Below are 17,323 nucleotides of genomic sequence, written 5' to 3'. Positions count from 1 at the left end.
GTCACTCATCTCTCACTCGCTCATTTAATCACTAGTTCATTCCCCCAGTCATTTACCTAATCACTAGGTCACTCATACAGTCAGTCACTCATACTGTCAGTCATACGGTCAAGGCAGGCGAAATGTCAGCTGCGAAATTTCCGGGAGACGAAACGTACCAGGGGGTGAAACGTCGGGGGACGGAATGTCGGAGTCCGAAATACCCGGATCCCACTCGAAATCTACCGAATGTCCCGGTAGATGTCGACACTTCCCATCCAGAAACAATAAACAACGGGGGAAAAAAACAACAGCAACAAAAAAGAACCACCAGGTGGCTCTGTATTACTACCATGACGTCACACTAAACGCTCCAGACGTCTCTCTTCCACCAGAAATAGCTCTTGCATGTATATAAATATATATGCACAGTCCTGTTGCATTATGGTCTCGTTGATGACGTCACGGTGAGATCCTCTCTCTCTCTCTCTCTCTCTCCCTGTTTTTCTTCTCAAAGGTGGCGCGGACTTCTTTGAGGAAAAATTTCTCTCTTTTCTCTCATCTCTCTCTCTCTTCCTCTCTGTGACTGCTTCCTAAAATACCAGACATACATTATACTGCGGTATTTAAAACAATTTTTTTTATATATATTGGAGAAGAAAAGACAACTTCTCGATACATTGGAACATTAATCCAATTAATATTTCAATTAAAGGACTTCAATTAAGCGCCGCCAATCTGAGGAACAGGGTCCGTGTGAATCTCGCCCGCCCTTAAAAGAGAGAGAGAAAAGAAAAATGGGATTCGGTGCGTGAAGTGGAGAGTACCCCGTGCTCGTTTCTCTCTCAACTGAGACTCACATTCACTCTACCTTGGCTGGATAAATAAGGAGACTTGTCTCTTCACATTATCCCGGAATTATAAATAACAGGTATGGAATCCATTAGAGTTGTTATAGCTGTATTCGTAGTCATTACCGTAATATCGATTATTAGATTTCGATTCGTATCTGGCTATGAAAATTTCTGTACCTTATAAATCTTGTAATATAATCCTTTAATACTAACTTATAATATCAATTTTTTTTACACATTATGTATTAAAACCTCCATGGTCCCGTATATATTTGAATACACAGGGCAAATACATGGTTTAAAAAAAAAACCCATTATACCGATTTCTTTTCTCAATTTTTTTTTTAGTATTCTAAAAAGTACATCTTTTTTATATATATAGTGTCGTTTCAGTACAAAATACCTATATATAAGTACAAAATACCTATATATAAGTACAAAATACCTATATATAAGTACAAAATACCTATATATAAGTACAAAATACATATATAATTTTTAAATCCAGAAATAGTTGATTCCTTGTCGGTGTAATTTTTTGAGAGCTACTAAAATTTTACATGTTTAGAGATTTATAAAATCGCACCAAATATTGAGAGGAATCTATACGTATGAAATTGATTTTCTGTCTGTGTATGTGTGCAAATATCTACAATTTTAGATCGATCGTAGCCACATTTTGCATATATACCAAATGGGACCCGACTTCAACGATAGGCTACTTTTAAAGTTTGTCAGAGCTGGGCGAAAAAAAGACAACAACTGTCGGGCAACAATGATTCCTCGGCCTCAACAATCACTTTCGGAATGTTTACTTTGGTTGCCGTGGTTCTCAAACAATGCTTTTGACGCATGCCTTGACTTAATGCTGCGAGCATATGCATAATAAATTGTGCCTTTATAATGGTTTGTCACTTTTTACAATCCCCCACAGTAATTGAAGAAAACCCGGGCACAGCGCCGGGTATTATAGCTACTTGGAAATAAAATTCAAGGTAGAAGCTGTGTGTTCAACCTTTGCTCTAATCAAGGTTTTATCTATTTATAGATAACGTTAAAGGGAAGGAAAAATGATTATTTTACCCTTAATTAGTTATTTTATCTATTTAAAAATCTCTTAATTGATTAAATTTCTGTTCTGATATACTGTTCCAATTAAAAATATGCTAACAGCCCCCCTTTACATCCGTATTTTTTTCTATATGTTTTTATGAGGGTGAACCATCTTGTAATATAATCTAATTTCGTAACAGTCTACTTAAAATGTTAATTTTTTTTCCATATATGTATTAAAATATTTTTTAGCCCTCTATGACAGTGGGTTCTCAAACTTTTGTCAGTAGCGGCTCCCGTGTAACTCCTCATGGTTCATTTACGGCTCCTGAGAATAGTTTGCAGATATTCTTCATTCTTAATTAAAAGAACTACTTCAAAGCATAGATAAGCACAGACATCAATATTTCCAGCTCGTCGGCACTCCTCTAGCTAAGGTTGACGACGCCCCTAGGAGCCATGATGCTCATTTTGAGAAACCACTGCTGTATGGTTAACATTTTTTAAAATTGAAACAATACATGGATACATTAATTCAATCAGTTGGGCTGTTTTTTGTTTTTTTTATTTGTTTAAATAGACAATTTTAAAGGTGAAATTATACGTTTTTCCAAAAAAACTGATAAAATCTTGCTTAAAGAAGTTAAATCTTTGTTAACCCCCTCTTTGGTCCAGTCAGTGTACGCCAATACGCATCTAGATGCGGGATTCATTCAAACATGAAAATTCAATTTCACTCCTCAAAATTTCTTTGAGGATTTATGATGAATCCTTCAAATTTTAGGGTTTTAATTTAGAGTTTTACGTGTTCAGCGATTTATAAAATCGCATTAAATTGTAGGAATCGGGAAATAAAATGCAAGGTATTCAACAAAAAAAACGAGATCTTATCTATTTATGAACACCATTAAAACCAACGCTCATCTTTCAGCTACTGCTCTCTTCCCTGTGTGCCCTAGCTTTCTTCATCACATTATAAATCAACTGCCCTACATTGTCCATTCACGTATAATTTTTTTTCTTTCTCTCTCCTTGTATTTTCTTTCAAATATTGTAAAATATGTAATTTGATTGTGAATTTTAATTTGTACGGTTTTATCGTAAATGGTACTGTTTCAATTAAAAATATGCTAATAACAGCCATTTATGAGTGACAAATGAATGAGGACAAATGAATTATGTTATCAATAGCGCATTATAGCGTTCCTTTACTTACGTATCACACTATATATTCGGACAATTTAAGCGTGCAAGATTCAGGGCTCCCACTCGTCCTACTATTCCTACTTTTCCTACTTTTTGGTAAAATGTCCTACTTTTGTCCTACTTTCTCGGTTTTGTCCTACTTTCTAGTTTTTGTCCTACTTTTTTACCAAATCCTATTGGCAAAATTTGTGTAATTGATTTTTATTGAGCAGGGAATCATTGATACATTGCCAAATATTACAAATGTTTGAGAATGCAATTAATGATTCTGCCAAAGCAGAAATTGTATTGTTTTTAAGGTTATTTGGGGGATGTATGTGGACCATTTGGTTGATTAATTTTTCATTTGCTTAGTTTGAGGGTTCAACAAGTATATAGTAGTCATTAAAAACTTCCGTCTGGATGGAAAAAATAATTTTGCATTTATTACTTCATGGTCTTGGACAGTAACTAACATTCATCATTTAAAATTATGCCGCAAATATGGGAAACATCAGTTTGCATTACAAAACAGTTGGATACATAGACCTATCCTAGGTTTGGTGATTCTGATGCTACCCAATAGCATTCCATTGTCTTCAGTATTTTTAAGTATTTTTTTGTATTTTTCTGTATATTTATAAACAATATTCACAATGCTCAGCAAAGAGCCAGAAATGGAAGTGTTCATTTGTCAAAAATGATTACACTGGCATATTGAACAGTAAAATGTGAACAAATCCAATGCAGTAAAACTACCTGGTTCACCTTGCCTTATTTACATCAGATCTTGTAATTTACACATTTTGCATTGTACTTTTGAAAGTGGTCTCGAAGGGGCGTCATTCTTAAAAAATGTACGTCTTCAAAATTTGCTGTGCATTGTCGAAGAGAGTTGAGACTCCAAAAAATTTAATATATTATGAGAGACAGACAGAAAAGAATTATCTGTGGTTGCTAGCACACTGTTTTGGCAAAAAATTGGTTTTGTAGCCAAGTCATTTGTCATTTTGCTTTGGAGTCAATCTTACAGGATACTGAAATAGTGCAACCAAAAAAAAGTTAATTCAGAATTTAATTTTTTTTTCTTTAAATTATTTTTCGCAAAAAAAATTTTTAGGGATTTTTTTTCATTATGCTATGATTATGTTGCCTAAGGGGGTTACCCTCCCCCATCCTACTTTTCAGTCCTGCGTTTTCCTACTTTTTCTCATTTTTTGAGTGGGAGCCCTGAAGATTTCAAAATAAAAACCACATGCTCAAGGCAAACGATACATTTTACCCTTAATTCATTATTTTAGCCAGTGAAAAATAATCCACTCTAATTTAATTAAAATGCTTTGGTGATGTGTATTGTGTTTCACCAATATACCAATATTTTGGACCAATTTACATCTGTTTTTGTGAATTTTTATGGGGGGTGAAACATAGAGGGTTAAATATCTTGCCATCTCTCATGAAAACGTATTGACATTTTTTTTTTTTCAAATATGGATGCAAATGGGTGTTGTTAGCATATTTTTAATTGAAACAGTACATCAACACAGCAATTTAGTTAGTTAGAGTGGAATTTTAATTATTTAAAATAGCCAACTAATATACAGGTCAAATATACAGTTTTTCTTATATTTTACTATTATGTATAAACCTATAAAGTATTGCTTAGCATATTTGAATAGTAGTTTAATTGAGTTTTATTTCCGACTCCATTATTTTCGTGCGATTTTATAAATGTCTGAACACGTAAAATTTCAACCAGCTCTAAAAAAAAAAATGCCACTGACGAGGAATCAACTCATTCTCTAGATAAAGAAAAAAAAAGTATTGTACTTATAATACAGGGGTTCATAGTTGACAGCAGCACTGCCAATTACTAACGAATCAGTGATCCCAGAGGCATACTTCCAATTAGAAAAAGTATCCAAATAACGTGTAGATCTCAGATATATGTCATTCATGTTGCAAGAAGTTGTATAGCTATTAGAATACAAAAATTATCTTTCACACGTGTGCACCCTGTGCTCAAAAACCCAATTAAAATGTTGTTGTTCAGTCTCTCCAGAAGCCAAAAAAAAATTACATGTTCTAAGTGGAATATTCATCAAGATATTTGAACTCAAAAACGGAGAAAAGTTGGGATAAAACGGGACAAATGGAGGTAAAACGCTTTTTACCCCCCCCCCCCCATTTATACCGTTTTTTAATAACTTTTTCCCGTTGTGGTGGCTGAAAAAAGAAAATATATATACGTCAAATACAGTCGAATCCCGTTACAACGAACTCCAAGAGACCGTAGAAATCTCTTCGTCATAACGAAATTTCGTTATAAAGGAATTCCAGGTTGTTTAAAAATGTCCCTATACGTAAACTTATCTGGGGGAATCAGAACAGTGTTCGTTAAAACGAGATATAAAGCGGGATTCGACTGTATATCTGCAATACAGCAACCCAAAATAGGGGCAAAAAATGCAGTTTTTTATCACCGTGAAATGATAATTGAAAGTGGGGGGGGGGGAATATAAAAATTATATTTTTTCACTTCCCTGCCCTCAAATCAAAATTTTTAACTTTCAAATTTTGTGCCATTTTCTAATTACTGTAAAAGTTAAAATAAAAAATGGAATAAAAATTGGCACCTCGTCCGTATTCCTCCGCGAAACTTCTAACGAATTGATACATGTTGGAACGTGCGTGTATTGAACCTTGTTTCGTTTCTTGCTTGTTATGAGTAGTGCTGCCATCTGCCATCAATTTTTATAATTATGCGTGAAGTGTAATGATTGAATAATATACTATATTGTAGGCCTGTTGCTCTCTGCTGAGTGACTTTTTAATGAGGAGATCGACTCGCATTTGTATCTTGAAGTTGGGAAACAAAGAAAATCAATTTCAGCCGACTACCGCTTGTGGCAACGGTGGGAGTTCGAACCCGGGTCCTCGCGATGCGAGTCCGTCACTATGACTACTTGACCACCACAGCGGCTTGTGGCTCTTACTGGCAATCACAAATTCGTAAATTGGTATATGTTTATCATGAGGTTACATTGTTATTGAAAAAAAGAAATAAATGAATTCCAAGCCACAAACAATTTCTCAGCCACCTCATTGGACATTTTGCCTGCCGTGGCCTTGTATTTGTATAAGGAAAGGTAAAGGCACGAGGACTGATCTTTGAGGAACACCTTTATTAATCAACATTAACATTTTTTTGTCTACTTTTTTAATAATGTAATACATTAAATTAACATTTTTTTCCCCTTTTGATTGGGGACTGACCCTCGAGGGTGGGGCTGGCAGGGCTGTAACGACGGTATGATTCTCTCAGTATTTGTTTCTTCATACCATAAATTACATATGGGGAATATAAAATAATATAATATGGGGATATAAATAATATGGAATATAATAATATAATATAATAATATAATATAATATAATATAATATAATATAATATAATATAATATAATATAATATAATGTAATGTAATGTAATGTAATGTAATGTAATATAATATAATATAATATAATATAATATAATATAATAATATAATATAATATAATAATATAATATTAAAATAATAATAATATGGGGAATATAAATATAAAAATTACATATGGGGGGGGGGGAATATGAAAGTCTAGACTAGGGGGTCCGAGCCTAATAAGGATTCTGCTGCAGGGGGGGGGCATGTTGGGGAACCGTATAAAAAATTTTGATCTTTATATTAACCTCAGTCATAATTTCTCGAAGGTGGTTATCACTACAGAACTTCTTTTGCTGATCCGTTGACTTTATTTTTAGAATCAACGGTGAAATTGTTATTCCTTGCGGATTCGTGAAGCACAAAGTCCGGTGACTGTAAATTGTTTTTTTCCTTGCACTTATCTGTATATACGGAAGCCAACTTTCGTCCGAGCACAAATAATTTTGAAATGTTTTGTAATAGGTAGTACGTGGACGTAGAGTCCTGCATCTTCCGGCGCCATATTTACGAACATATGTTACTGTAAATGTGATAAATCGGTTATTATGCATAGTAACTGGTAATTATGAATAATAATCAGGCGTCGTTGGTAAATTTGATAAATATAGTCCACGCCACCTAATGTGATCACATCGGAAATTAGGGTTTTCTGATAACAATAATCTAATGATAACTATATCGGAAACAATGCCCGTTTCCAATTACGGTGACCATACATCTCTTCCTTTCAAATGGGACGTTTGGTAAATGGGTTTTGGAAAAACGTAACAACTCTGTTCTTCTTTCCTGTATTGGTATGCAAAATATTCAATCGCTATATATATCTTGTGAATTATTTAATGTATTAATGTACCCTCCATTGATCCCTTCAGATAGTCTGTGGGGGAAAAAAATCGAATCTGGTCAACTGAAAGAAATTGATCAAGAACTGAAGGAAAAGGCTTTTTTACTTGTATTGTTTTCTGTTTCGTCATATATATTTGCCTTCGCTATAGGAAGGTTATCACAAAAGGAGCGCCAGATGTATTGTATGCCCATACTGAGTTGGCCTCTGACCTTGACGCGCGAAGGGAGGGTTCGTTTTCCAAGGAGGGGAAACGGGGAGAAAATAGGGAGAAAAAAAAATCCCTAAAAAATAGCGCAAAAGACGCGAACGGAAAATACCAACCTGCCCCTTTTCCCTGCAACCTTTTTACCGAAAGAAGATAAATGGAATCACCCATCGTGACGTTTCATGACGTAGCCGAAGGCCACCTCAGCGTGGGTGTACAATACATGGATGAGGAGACGGAAATGTTTTGTCAACAAGGGAGGGAGGAGAAAACATCTTCTAGTATAATAAATAATCTTTTAGCCCTGGTAACGATAACTTGCGGTGGGGGGGGGGGGGGGAATAAGATTTGCAGAATGCAAAGGTGAATGGTGGGGGGGGGAATAATGTAAACCGAAGTCCCCGATAACTATAAACGAATTTTTTTCCATGTTATGATATTGATCCGTTTCGTTCTTTGGGAAAGATAACTGGAGCCCCGTCTTATGCATATGCAATTGCATATTTTAGCACTTTTTATAATTAGTGCGCATAAGTGCATAAAATCAACAAAATTTTGGAATAAGTGCATATTTTTGGTATTTTTTTTTCTATTAATCGCATTTATACCAATGTTTTTTCGAGAGATCATTTTTAACTTTTTATTCTTCGAATCTCATTAAATTTCTTCAATTTTTTTTTAAAGAAAATGTTTTACTGTTGAGTAGCGCATTTTAGGGCATTTTTAGACGCATATTTTTGCATTTCTAAATGCATGTGATCATTTTTTTTTAGCATATTTTTTAGTTTTATTGCATATTTCGGATTTTTAAATGCATAATTTCACAATTTTTATGCATTTTTTTCCCATTTTTTGACACTTTGAAACACATATTTTCTAAACTTTTGTTTTTTAGCTTTACTTTTCATTTTCGGTGCCATACTTCAGCGTATGATATTAGATGCATTTGTTTTCATTTTTCGCACATATTTCTGATTTCATGGTATATTGCGGCATTTTTCAGTACATATTTGAGCATTTTTAGTACATATTTCATCGTTTTGCAGTGAATATTTGAGCATTTTTCAGTGTTGTTAGGGAATATTTTTCCACTTTTTTTGGTGCATATAAACCAGGGTTCTAGTGATAGCAATCCCGAATGATTAAATTATCCGTGATTCCAATAAGAGACGTCGACTGTATATAAAACGGTTAAATTTTAATCAATCTAAAATTATGTAGTGACTCCGTGAATTGGGCAAAATGTTTCGTGGACTGTCACCGGTCCACGAATCAGCAATTGAAGAAAGTTGATTTGAATCATTATTTTTCTTGTTTCAAAACAATTTACAGTTTGATCATTTTTGGTTAATCCGACTTAATAACGTATAGAGACAACAATTCAAATTCATTAATTAAACGAATTTTCATCGGTTTCGGTCACCTATGTGTGTTACATGGAAGATTAAGCCGGGTTTTCCTAGGAGCAGCTTTTCCACGCCACGTGTAACGTGAATCGCGCAACTGGCTTCACGCCAGCGGTCTTTAAGTCGGGCGTGACTGGCCGACTGCTCATGGAGGAGTCAAATGCGTCGTGCGTTTCGCCTATCTTCTCTTCACTTCCGCTGTGTTTTCTTTCCCTTAATTTCCGTCTCCCTCTTTTTATTGTGCAAAAATATATGGAAGTACGGACGAGACAGAACAGATGATGCGTCACGCTGGGGAAACGCCAACCCGTAGCGTGATGAAGTTACACGTTTCTGCCGACGCGAAACGGTCCCATTCGGTTCACGTGGCGCAGAAAAACCTGCTCCTATAGGCGAACCCGGCTTTAATATGCAAGGAGAATAATTATATGTGGAGAACACACACGCGCATACACACCACACTTTATTGACTGGAAGCGATCAAAGCGCCATCATCCGGGAGGAAACGGCTTGATGTCACATCTCATGACGCCCACTGAATCTCTCGGTTGCCATATTTATCGGTTTAATACCAGAAATGTTTACGAGTTGGATATGGCTTTTTGCCGATCGTAACAACTTCATGTTTATTTTAGTATCCGAAGATAAATTTCACGATAACTTTTTTTTTTTAGAAAAGTAAGCCTCTTCGTAGTAATTAATTGAATTTAGTATGAAAAAATGAGTGAAAAGAGTAATAAGGAGATGGCGTCATGAACCCGATCTATATTTCTCTTTACTGGAAAAAAAGAAAGAAAGATATTTATAGTTACTGGATGAGTTCTGAATCGATGCAGCCCAGTAATGGAAGCCTATGGTGGCACAGAGTACAGAATGGGAGAGAAGAAACTGGACTCTCGCGTCTCTCCTGACAAAAAAAAAAGAATGATTCTATTTCCTAGATGGCGCCGGTTACATCCGGTTTAAACCACTTTCTTAGAATTCATGTTTACAAAAAAATGTAGCTTTTGAAACAAAAAGAAACAACAACAACTACAATCATGTCATTACCCCCGCATGTGGGATGCAATGTGAGGCCATAAAATGAGGTTCACGAAAAAATTCACCACTATCATAGGAAAGTTCACCGATCAACAAATTCATCGACGGAAAATTCACCGGCAAAAGTCGGTGAGTACTAGAGTCAGTGACCGAGGGAGTAAGTCAGTAAATGATAAAATAGTTATTAAGTGAGAGACAGAGTGGTTAGTGTGTTGGTGAGTGCGCAAACTAGTGAGCGATTGACAGAGTGAGTGACTTAGAGATAGAGTTTTAGTGACCTAGTGATAGTGCCCGAGTGGCATGGTGGTAAGATGCTCGTCATCTTACGGGTTCCGGGTTGTCAGGGTTCCGGGTTCGAACCCAAGGGAGGATATAGATAAGATATTTTCCCTAATGAACTCGTGGCGGCCACCGATAGACCGTGCTTTCACTTCCAACCCATCTCACTAATGGCAGTAAATTGCAATATAGCGATATGGCCAGAGTTGGTGAAGCAGTGAGTGTCATAGTGAGCTAATCAATGGTAGAATGATTGATATAGTGAGTGAGTGGCGTAGTCAGGGAGTAACATGTGTACTTTTATCAAAATACGTTGACTACACATTTGCATCGCGGCTGCCAAAGAAAGCATTTCTGTGGAATTTCACGCATGTGCGTAGGAACACTTCCATCATCGTCAAGGGGGGGGGGGGGGAAACGGAAGCGTTTAAATTTGTTGTTGTTGTTTTTTTATATGTCCGTGTGTCAGGCATGTAGTCAGAAGAAATAGATGCCCGGTCGGAATTTTAACATGCCCCGGACATTTCAGGCAATAGATTTGTCTAGTTCTGCTCTACGGGTTACACAAAATCCAGTTACATTAACATTTAAATATATATATATATTGTATAACAACAGGGTGATCCAGATGGGAAAGATGGGAAAACTTTAAGAGGTGGTAATGCCCACAAAAATAAACAATTGTCATCAAAGAAGAAAAAAAAGAAGCCTTTTATTCACTATGATATGACGCAGATTTGCATACGGTTTTTTGCTTCTTCCCCCAGGTTAAAGAGGTGGAAAAATATCTCGAAGTGGGGTAGCTGGTACCCCCTCAAGTGTTACAGGGAGAAGTGATCAGAGAATCTCTTTTCCCGAAGACACACCTGCCCCCCCCCTCCCAGGGCATGGCCCCCTCAAGGGTAGAGCTCTAGCCCTGAGACAATTAAGATAATTTTCAGTTTTTTAAGCTATAATTAGAGCACTAATGTTTATTATGGAAGAGAAGCCAAATATCCCAGTCTAAGGGCCCCTGCCCAAGTTGTAGTGGGTGGGGGGGAGCATGACCTAAGGAAAAAAAGGGCCATTTCAAGAGCATTATGAGGAACCAAGAGCTAAGTGATTTGTTTTGAGAACTTTACTTGGTTAAAAATGCCTGCCTACCAATTTGCATTCCTAATCTCGAAAACTTTAATCATATATTGAATGTCCGTGTCCCTTGCAGAGCCGGTACTAGATATTGTATCAGACAGGGCAAGCACACATTGTGGCTCCCCCATGTGATGGGAAGTAGAAGTAGAAGAAGAAGTGGTTGAAGGGGAAATTCGGCGCCCCTTCTAGTTAAGCACATGGAATACCAGATCCGCCACTCCCCCAGTGTCTGAAGGGGTCCCTGCGTTAAGATGACATTGCTCTGTGGGGGGGGGGGGGGCTTAGGTGTAGGTCTTCTTATTTTTCCTGTATTTAAAACTATAAATTTTCTTGAAAATCAATACAAGGAAACAGCTAAAAATCTTAGTCTCGGGTCCTATCAAAAATAAAAGCCCCATTCAAGGATGATGTGGGGGCGGAGGGGGGCACATATGTATGTCTGTTATTAAATCGACATATTTCTTATCAACAGACCGACAAAATTTCAAGTTCTGGTTTTTCAAAGCAGTTAGAGCTTTAAAAGTTCAGTTTCATGTCCCTTAAAATTTTTTCCCCGGTGCGATCGCATCCTTCGCACCTGCCTAGGATGCTAGGCTTCGGGCAACAAGGATGTATTTTTCCTACAACGCGAAGTCCGCAGTAACATGCTGGTCTCTCGTGTCCTAGAGTTTTCCCCAGTCTTTTTATTTCCACCTCCTTAGTATTTACGTTCAACTCTCTTTCCTTTGTTTTATTTGATCCTTTACATGGAGTTTTGGATGAGAAACTGAGACCGAAAGAGGGCACTGAAAGACAAAACGGGAAATGAACAGTTCCATTCTAACTCCTCACATATTCTGAATAAAAAAATGATTTTTAGCTTAAAAGTAAAAGAAAAAAAAAACAGTTTGAAAAAAAAAAATCACGATTCAATATTTTGAAACCAGTTATATGGGGACGGGGGGACGTAAACGGGACATATGGTCATCGTACTTACTACTGGAATTTAAAAAAATTTTTTTTTTCGGATGCAGTTATCAATCGGTTATTGTCATCAGAAACTCCGAGTCCCGATGTGATCATATTGAACGGTGTACATAGTAACTTTTTTTTTCACCCATTTCTATTTTGTTCAATGGACGCACATGTCGCTTAACCCTGAAACCGGGTTTTCCTAGGAGTAGAATATTTCTGCGCCGCAGGAAACCCACTTCTAGGAAAAACCCGGCCCTTAAAGGCAACTCTGTTTTTTTTTTTTTTCAAAACCAACTCAGAGAAATAAACCGGATCGCTGAAATCGAGTTATCTTCTTTCCATTCCACCTTGTTTTCAGTACTACTTGGAGAAAACGCTTACGACGAATTATTTATTTATTTTATTCTTGTTGTCCCGGATTTAGTCCCCGATACCTGGCGGCGGGCAACAAGGATGTGTGTTTTTCCTACATCGCGAAGGCCACAGTAACACGCTGGTCTTCTTGTGTATTATTCTTGGAACGGACAGTTGACGAATTTCCCTAGTCTTTTTATTTTCACCTCCTCGCGATAGTATTTACGTTAAACTCTCTTTCTTTTGTTTTATTTGATCCTGTATATGGAGTTCCTAGATGAGAAATGGAGACAGAGAAGGGAAACGTAGAATGTTATACACTGTCTGGAACGGAGTGGAAAGGGTGTAGGCTGCATAACCATCAGTCTTTCCGAAGACTGTTTCTTTGCCTAGATGCCACGAGATAATGTGTTTTGTTCTCTCTCTCTCTTGCTGTTTCAGTAGTGTGGGAAAACGAGGGCAAAGTCAGACTCGAGACGACGACGATGGCTCCGGACCAAAATGTTTTAGCCTGTCATTTGCCTTTAGTGCAACAGCACTAAAAGAGACAGGCTAAGGTCAAGATGTTTTGTAAGATTTAGGAGGAGAGAGAGAGAGAGAGAGAGGGAGCAATTGCGTGTTGAGTCGTTCCAGGTCAAGTATACGCTCGGAAAAGTAGATCGGAGCAAACGAGTGAAGTGATAATCCATGGAGTAATTTTTGAAGTCATATCTTGATGAAAATAAAACGCGACTATACCTTCTCTATTGAAATTTACGTCTACTGTAAATTTGTAGATTCCACTACTCCTACTTAATACGTACAACTCTTACTGTACACGCACTTCATACACATTCCTCTGCGGAATTTCTAGCGAATCGATACATGCCGGAACGTGTTGCGTGATTGTGTCTATGGGTCATTCTCACGAAATTTGACAAACAATGAAAAGAGTTATAAAAAAGATAATCAAAAAATCTAAAAAAAAAAAAAATTCTTCAGGACAACTTCTATACCTGTTAATACAGTCAGCAATTCTCATGAATGTGAGTTAATTAAGTTAGAAGGAGGCCTTGGATCCCCAGACTATTGTTTCTCGTGGATCCTTAAGCCGCTTTATAGTAAACTTATAGGGCAAAAAAAAAAATATCGGGCCCTCCTAGGCATGGCCCCCAAATCCTGTAGCCGGGTACGTCTATAATAAATTTATAGTGTGAAAAAACAAAAAAATGGTAAGCGAGATAGAGAGAGAATCATCCCGGACTTCAGGGCTAGAGCCCTGTCAGCCATGCCCTTAGAACCTGGAACCCAGCCTCACTTAACCATAGTCAGGGGTCTGTCCCGTTATTGGGTCCTGTTAATGGGAAAATGCTCCTTATTCGTGTGTGTGAAAATCGCCATTAATTTCGTGAAAAGTACGTAATTTTGTAGAAAATAAAAGTAAATTTTTTGTTGGTTAATTTTTTTTTTTTTATGTTTTTCTGTTGATTTTTCACAAATGAAATGAAATTTCAAATTTTTTTTCTTTAATTTTTATTTTGTGAAAGGTCCGGAGAGAGAACGGACCAGACCTCACTGGATAGGCCCCCGATATCCTATGAGAATTGGCAGTTGTGGAATGAATTAAACCTTCGAATTAAGGCCAAAATAGGTAGGAATAGTACACCCCCCCCCCCCAAGTAGAAAACCGTTTTTTCCCTTACTATTCGGATAATCCGAGTTTTCAGTAATCCGAGGTGTTCTGTCCCCGTTCACCTCGGATTTTATCGGGATTGCACTGTAATTCTTTTCACGTTCGGAAAAGCTATCTTTTACGTCACTGGGAACAAAAATAATAATAATGATGATGATTCCGTAGCCATGGTAACATGGCTGATCATTCCTGACTCGATGGTGTGTACTTAGTCCGTACATTAATGTCACGTTCTTGCTGCCTGACTGCATAATAGTGTCACCTTCGTCTCTTATTAGTGACCATTTACTGGGTTGAACTTGGCTGTGTGGGGGATTGTTTTTGCTTGATTTTGTTGGTTTTTTCAAAAAAAAAAACCCTAGTTTGAAAAACATTTTTTTTGAATCGAAATTCCTTCAACCACTATTTTGAAATATGAAGAATGTTAACTGTGCCAAAAAATTTTGGACAAAGTTTCTGCGTCCAAAACAAAAATAGGCATTTTTTATGTAATTCGGTGTGTGTGTGCTGAACACGAATTTTACCACAAAAAAGTTGGGTTGGCTCTACGGGTTACTTTGTAATTGCATATTTAACACATATATATTATAACACAATGTGTATGTGTGTGTGTGTGCGTGCGTGCGTGTGTGTGTTTGTTTCTTTATTTATTTATTTAAAATCCAAAGCTACAGGTGGTTAAAACCAAATTACAGCTTGCAGTAAAAATGAAAAATTATTATGCTATACCACATTATAACACAATACAATACACATTGAAGCACAACATAAGTACATAGAAAACGAAATAAATATACAGAAAGAAAGCTGTAATATATACAGAAAACTTAAATATGTAGAAGACGCAAATATACAGAGTGATTAATTAGTTCTCCATTACCTCATTTTACTAGTGAACCGTTGATCGTAGAAGCATACTTCCAATTAGAAAAAAGTATAAAAATAACGCGTAGACCTCAGTTACGTCATTGATATTGCAAAAGGTTGTATAGTTATTAAAGTACAAAAACGGACTTTTCATACGGACATCTTGTTCTCAAAAAGCCAAATTAGAAAGTTGTTGACCTGTCTCTCTTAGAGGCCAACCAAAAAAGAAATTTTCACGTTTATAAGTGCAATATTCGCGGAAATTATTGTTTAATGATTTTGAAATTATTGAAACTAGTGTACAACGCTTCTTTCCCTGATTTATGCTGATTTTTCTTCTTTCATAACTTACCTACAATTTTCGAATTCAAACACAGTATTGTATCAGCGAATATTTCACTTGAAAACGTGGAATTTTTTTTTTTCTTGTTGGCCTCAGGCGAGACAGGATAACAACTTTCTAATTGGGTTTTTGAGGGGACAGGGTATCCGTCTAAAAAGTTAATGCTTATATTTTAATAACTACAACTCCTTACAATGATGAATAACGTATCTGAGTTCTACAAGTTATTTCGACAATTTTTTCTAATCGGAAGTATTCCTCTATGATTCAAGTATTACGTAAGCAGATTTTCAGCCATTTTTGACCCCCCCCCCCCGTCAGCAAAAGTCAGCAAAACACTGACCCCCCCCCCCCTCCTCCCTGTCAGCAAAATTTCGTCAGCAGCTTAGAGTATTTCATATCTTTAAAAAATGGTGGTTGATGACGTAAGCAAACTTCAAACCCCTCTCTCCCCCCCTTCTCATCAAAAGTCAGCCAATCCGAAACCCCCCCCCCCGATGCTGACGTAATACTTGAATGACCCCTTACAAGCATAAAAAACACAACACAAATATAAGAAACTCAACAAAAAATACATAAAAACGCGAATGCATTACACAGGCACACTGCGCAATAGTTCATTTATAGATGTTTGACAAATTACTTTGTTTTGCATTACGGAATATACCGATCATCAGATGAGGGTGGTAACCCTGGTTGACTGGACCCATGTCTCCGGTCAGCTGTTTGACTTGTGCGGAAATGTTTTCATAATCGGTATATTACTATAGTAACTAAGCGGAACCGACGAGCGACCTCCACAGCTGTTACTTCCAAGGGTTGCAATATCAATTGGTAAGACACTGTGTGCTGGTACTGAGTGCCGACGGTTCCACGTGTAGGGGCAGTATGCGCGAGTACCACGCGTTTGTGTTCTACTTGCACTTTAACCGTGTAATCTGGAGGGGCAAGATTAAAGTGGTGTCGTAATGTTATATAAGCCGTCGCGTGCTTAACTTTTTGAAGCGAGTGTATTAAGTAATTAATTTAGTAAGATAATTCGGTAATTATCTTACTAAAACGTACAAATATTTCAATGTTTTTGCATTACGTCTGCACTGGACATCTCTTACAATTGTGTAACAGAAGCCAGCCAGCATCGAAGTTGTCCATTTTCCCCTCTGGTAACGTAGTTTTATAGTTCTTACCACTTTTTCATCATACAACATACATGTTGAACCCATGCGAGCCAAACGTAGCCCGTGGCCTCAGACCTAGTTATTTGTAAAAATGAACTAAACGGTGCATTACCAGATCGTTTAAGTTTAATAAGATTCAACAGTACAAACATTCAATCATTGCACTTCACTTATATTATGGCAGCGCTAAAATTCACGCTCAACACTGGATACGCACTGAAAGTGTTAAGTACACATGCGCACTTCCGGCAAAACTCATTAGGTAGTAAATTAGCCCTGGCTATAGGACCGGACTTATATTCGGTTTGAAAGAAAGAAAGATCGTTTATAAGTGAGCCGCGGCGCAGTTCCCCATCACTTAAGCGGTCCGCTTCACATTTTCAGATATCTTAAGTGACCCCCAGAATGATTAAAGATCGGTTAACGATTGAGACCCATGGCCCATTTACTGATCACTTGAGTTACCCATGGTGCAGTTTCACATTACCCC

General features: G+C 37.0%; 1 protein-coding gene across 1 annotated transcript in view; it reads left to right on the top strand.

Moving 5' to 3' along the window:
- Window positions 1–466: 466 nt before the first annotated feature.
- sbm (L-type amino acid transporter sobremesa) overlaps window positions 467–17,323 on the top strand; it is a 68,855-nt gene continuing 51,998 nt past the window's right edge. Inside the window, exon 1 of the mRNA XM_089251233.1 lies at window positions 467–910. The gene's annotated coding sequence lies outside the window, so the exon portion shown is untranslated. The remainder of the gene's footprint in view (window positions 911–17,323) is intronic.

This window comes from Pholcus phalangioides, unplaced genomic scaffold, assembly GCF_987345545.1.
Source record: "Pholcus phalangioides strain wild (caught in Gottingen) unplaced genomic scaffold, Ppha-v1.0 ptg000024l_1, whole genome shotgun sequence".
In the NCBI taxonomy this organism is placed as follows: Eukaryota; Metazoa; Arthropoda; class Arachnida; order Araneae; family Pholcidae; genus Pholcus; species Pholcus phalangioides.
The sequence above is the reverse complement of the archived record's forward strand: the minus strand, read 5'-3'. Positions and strand labels throughout refer to the sequence as shown.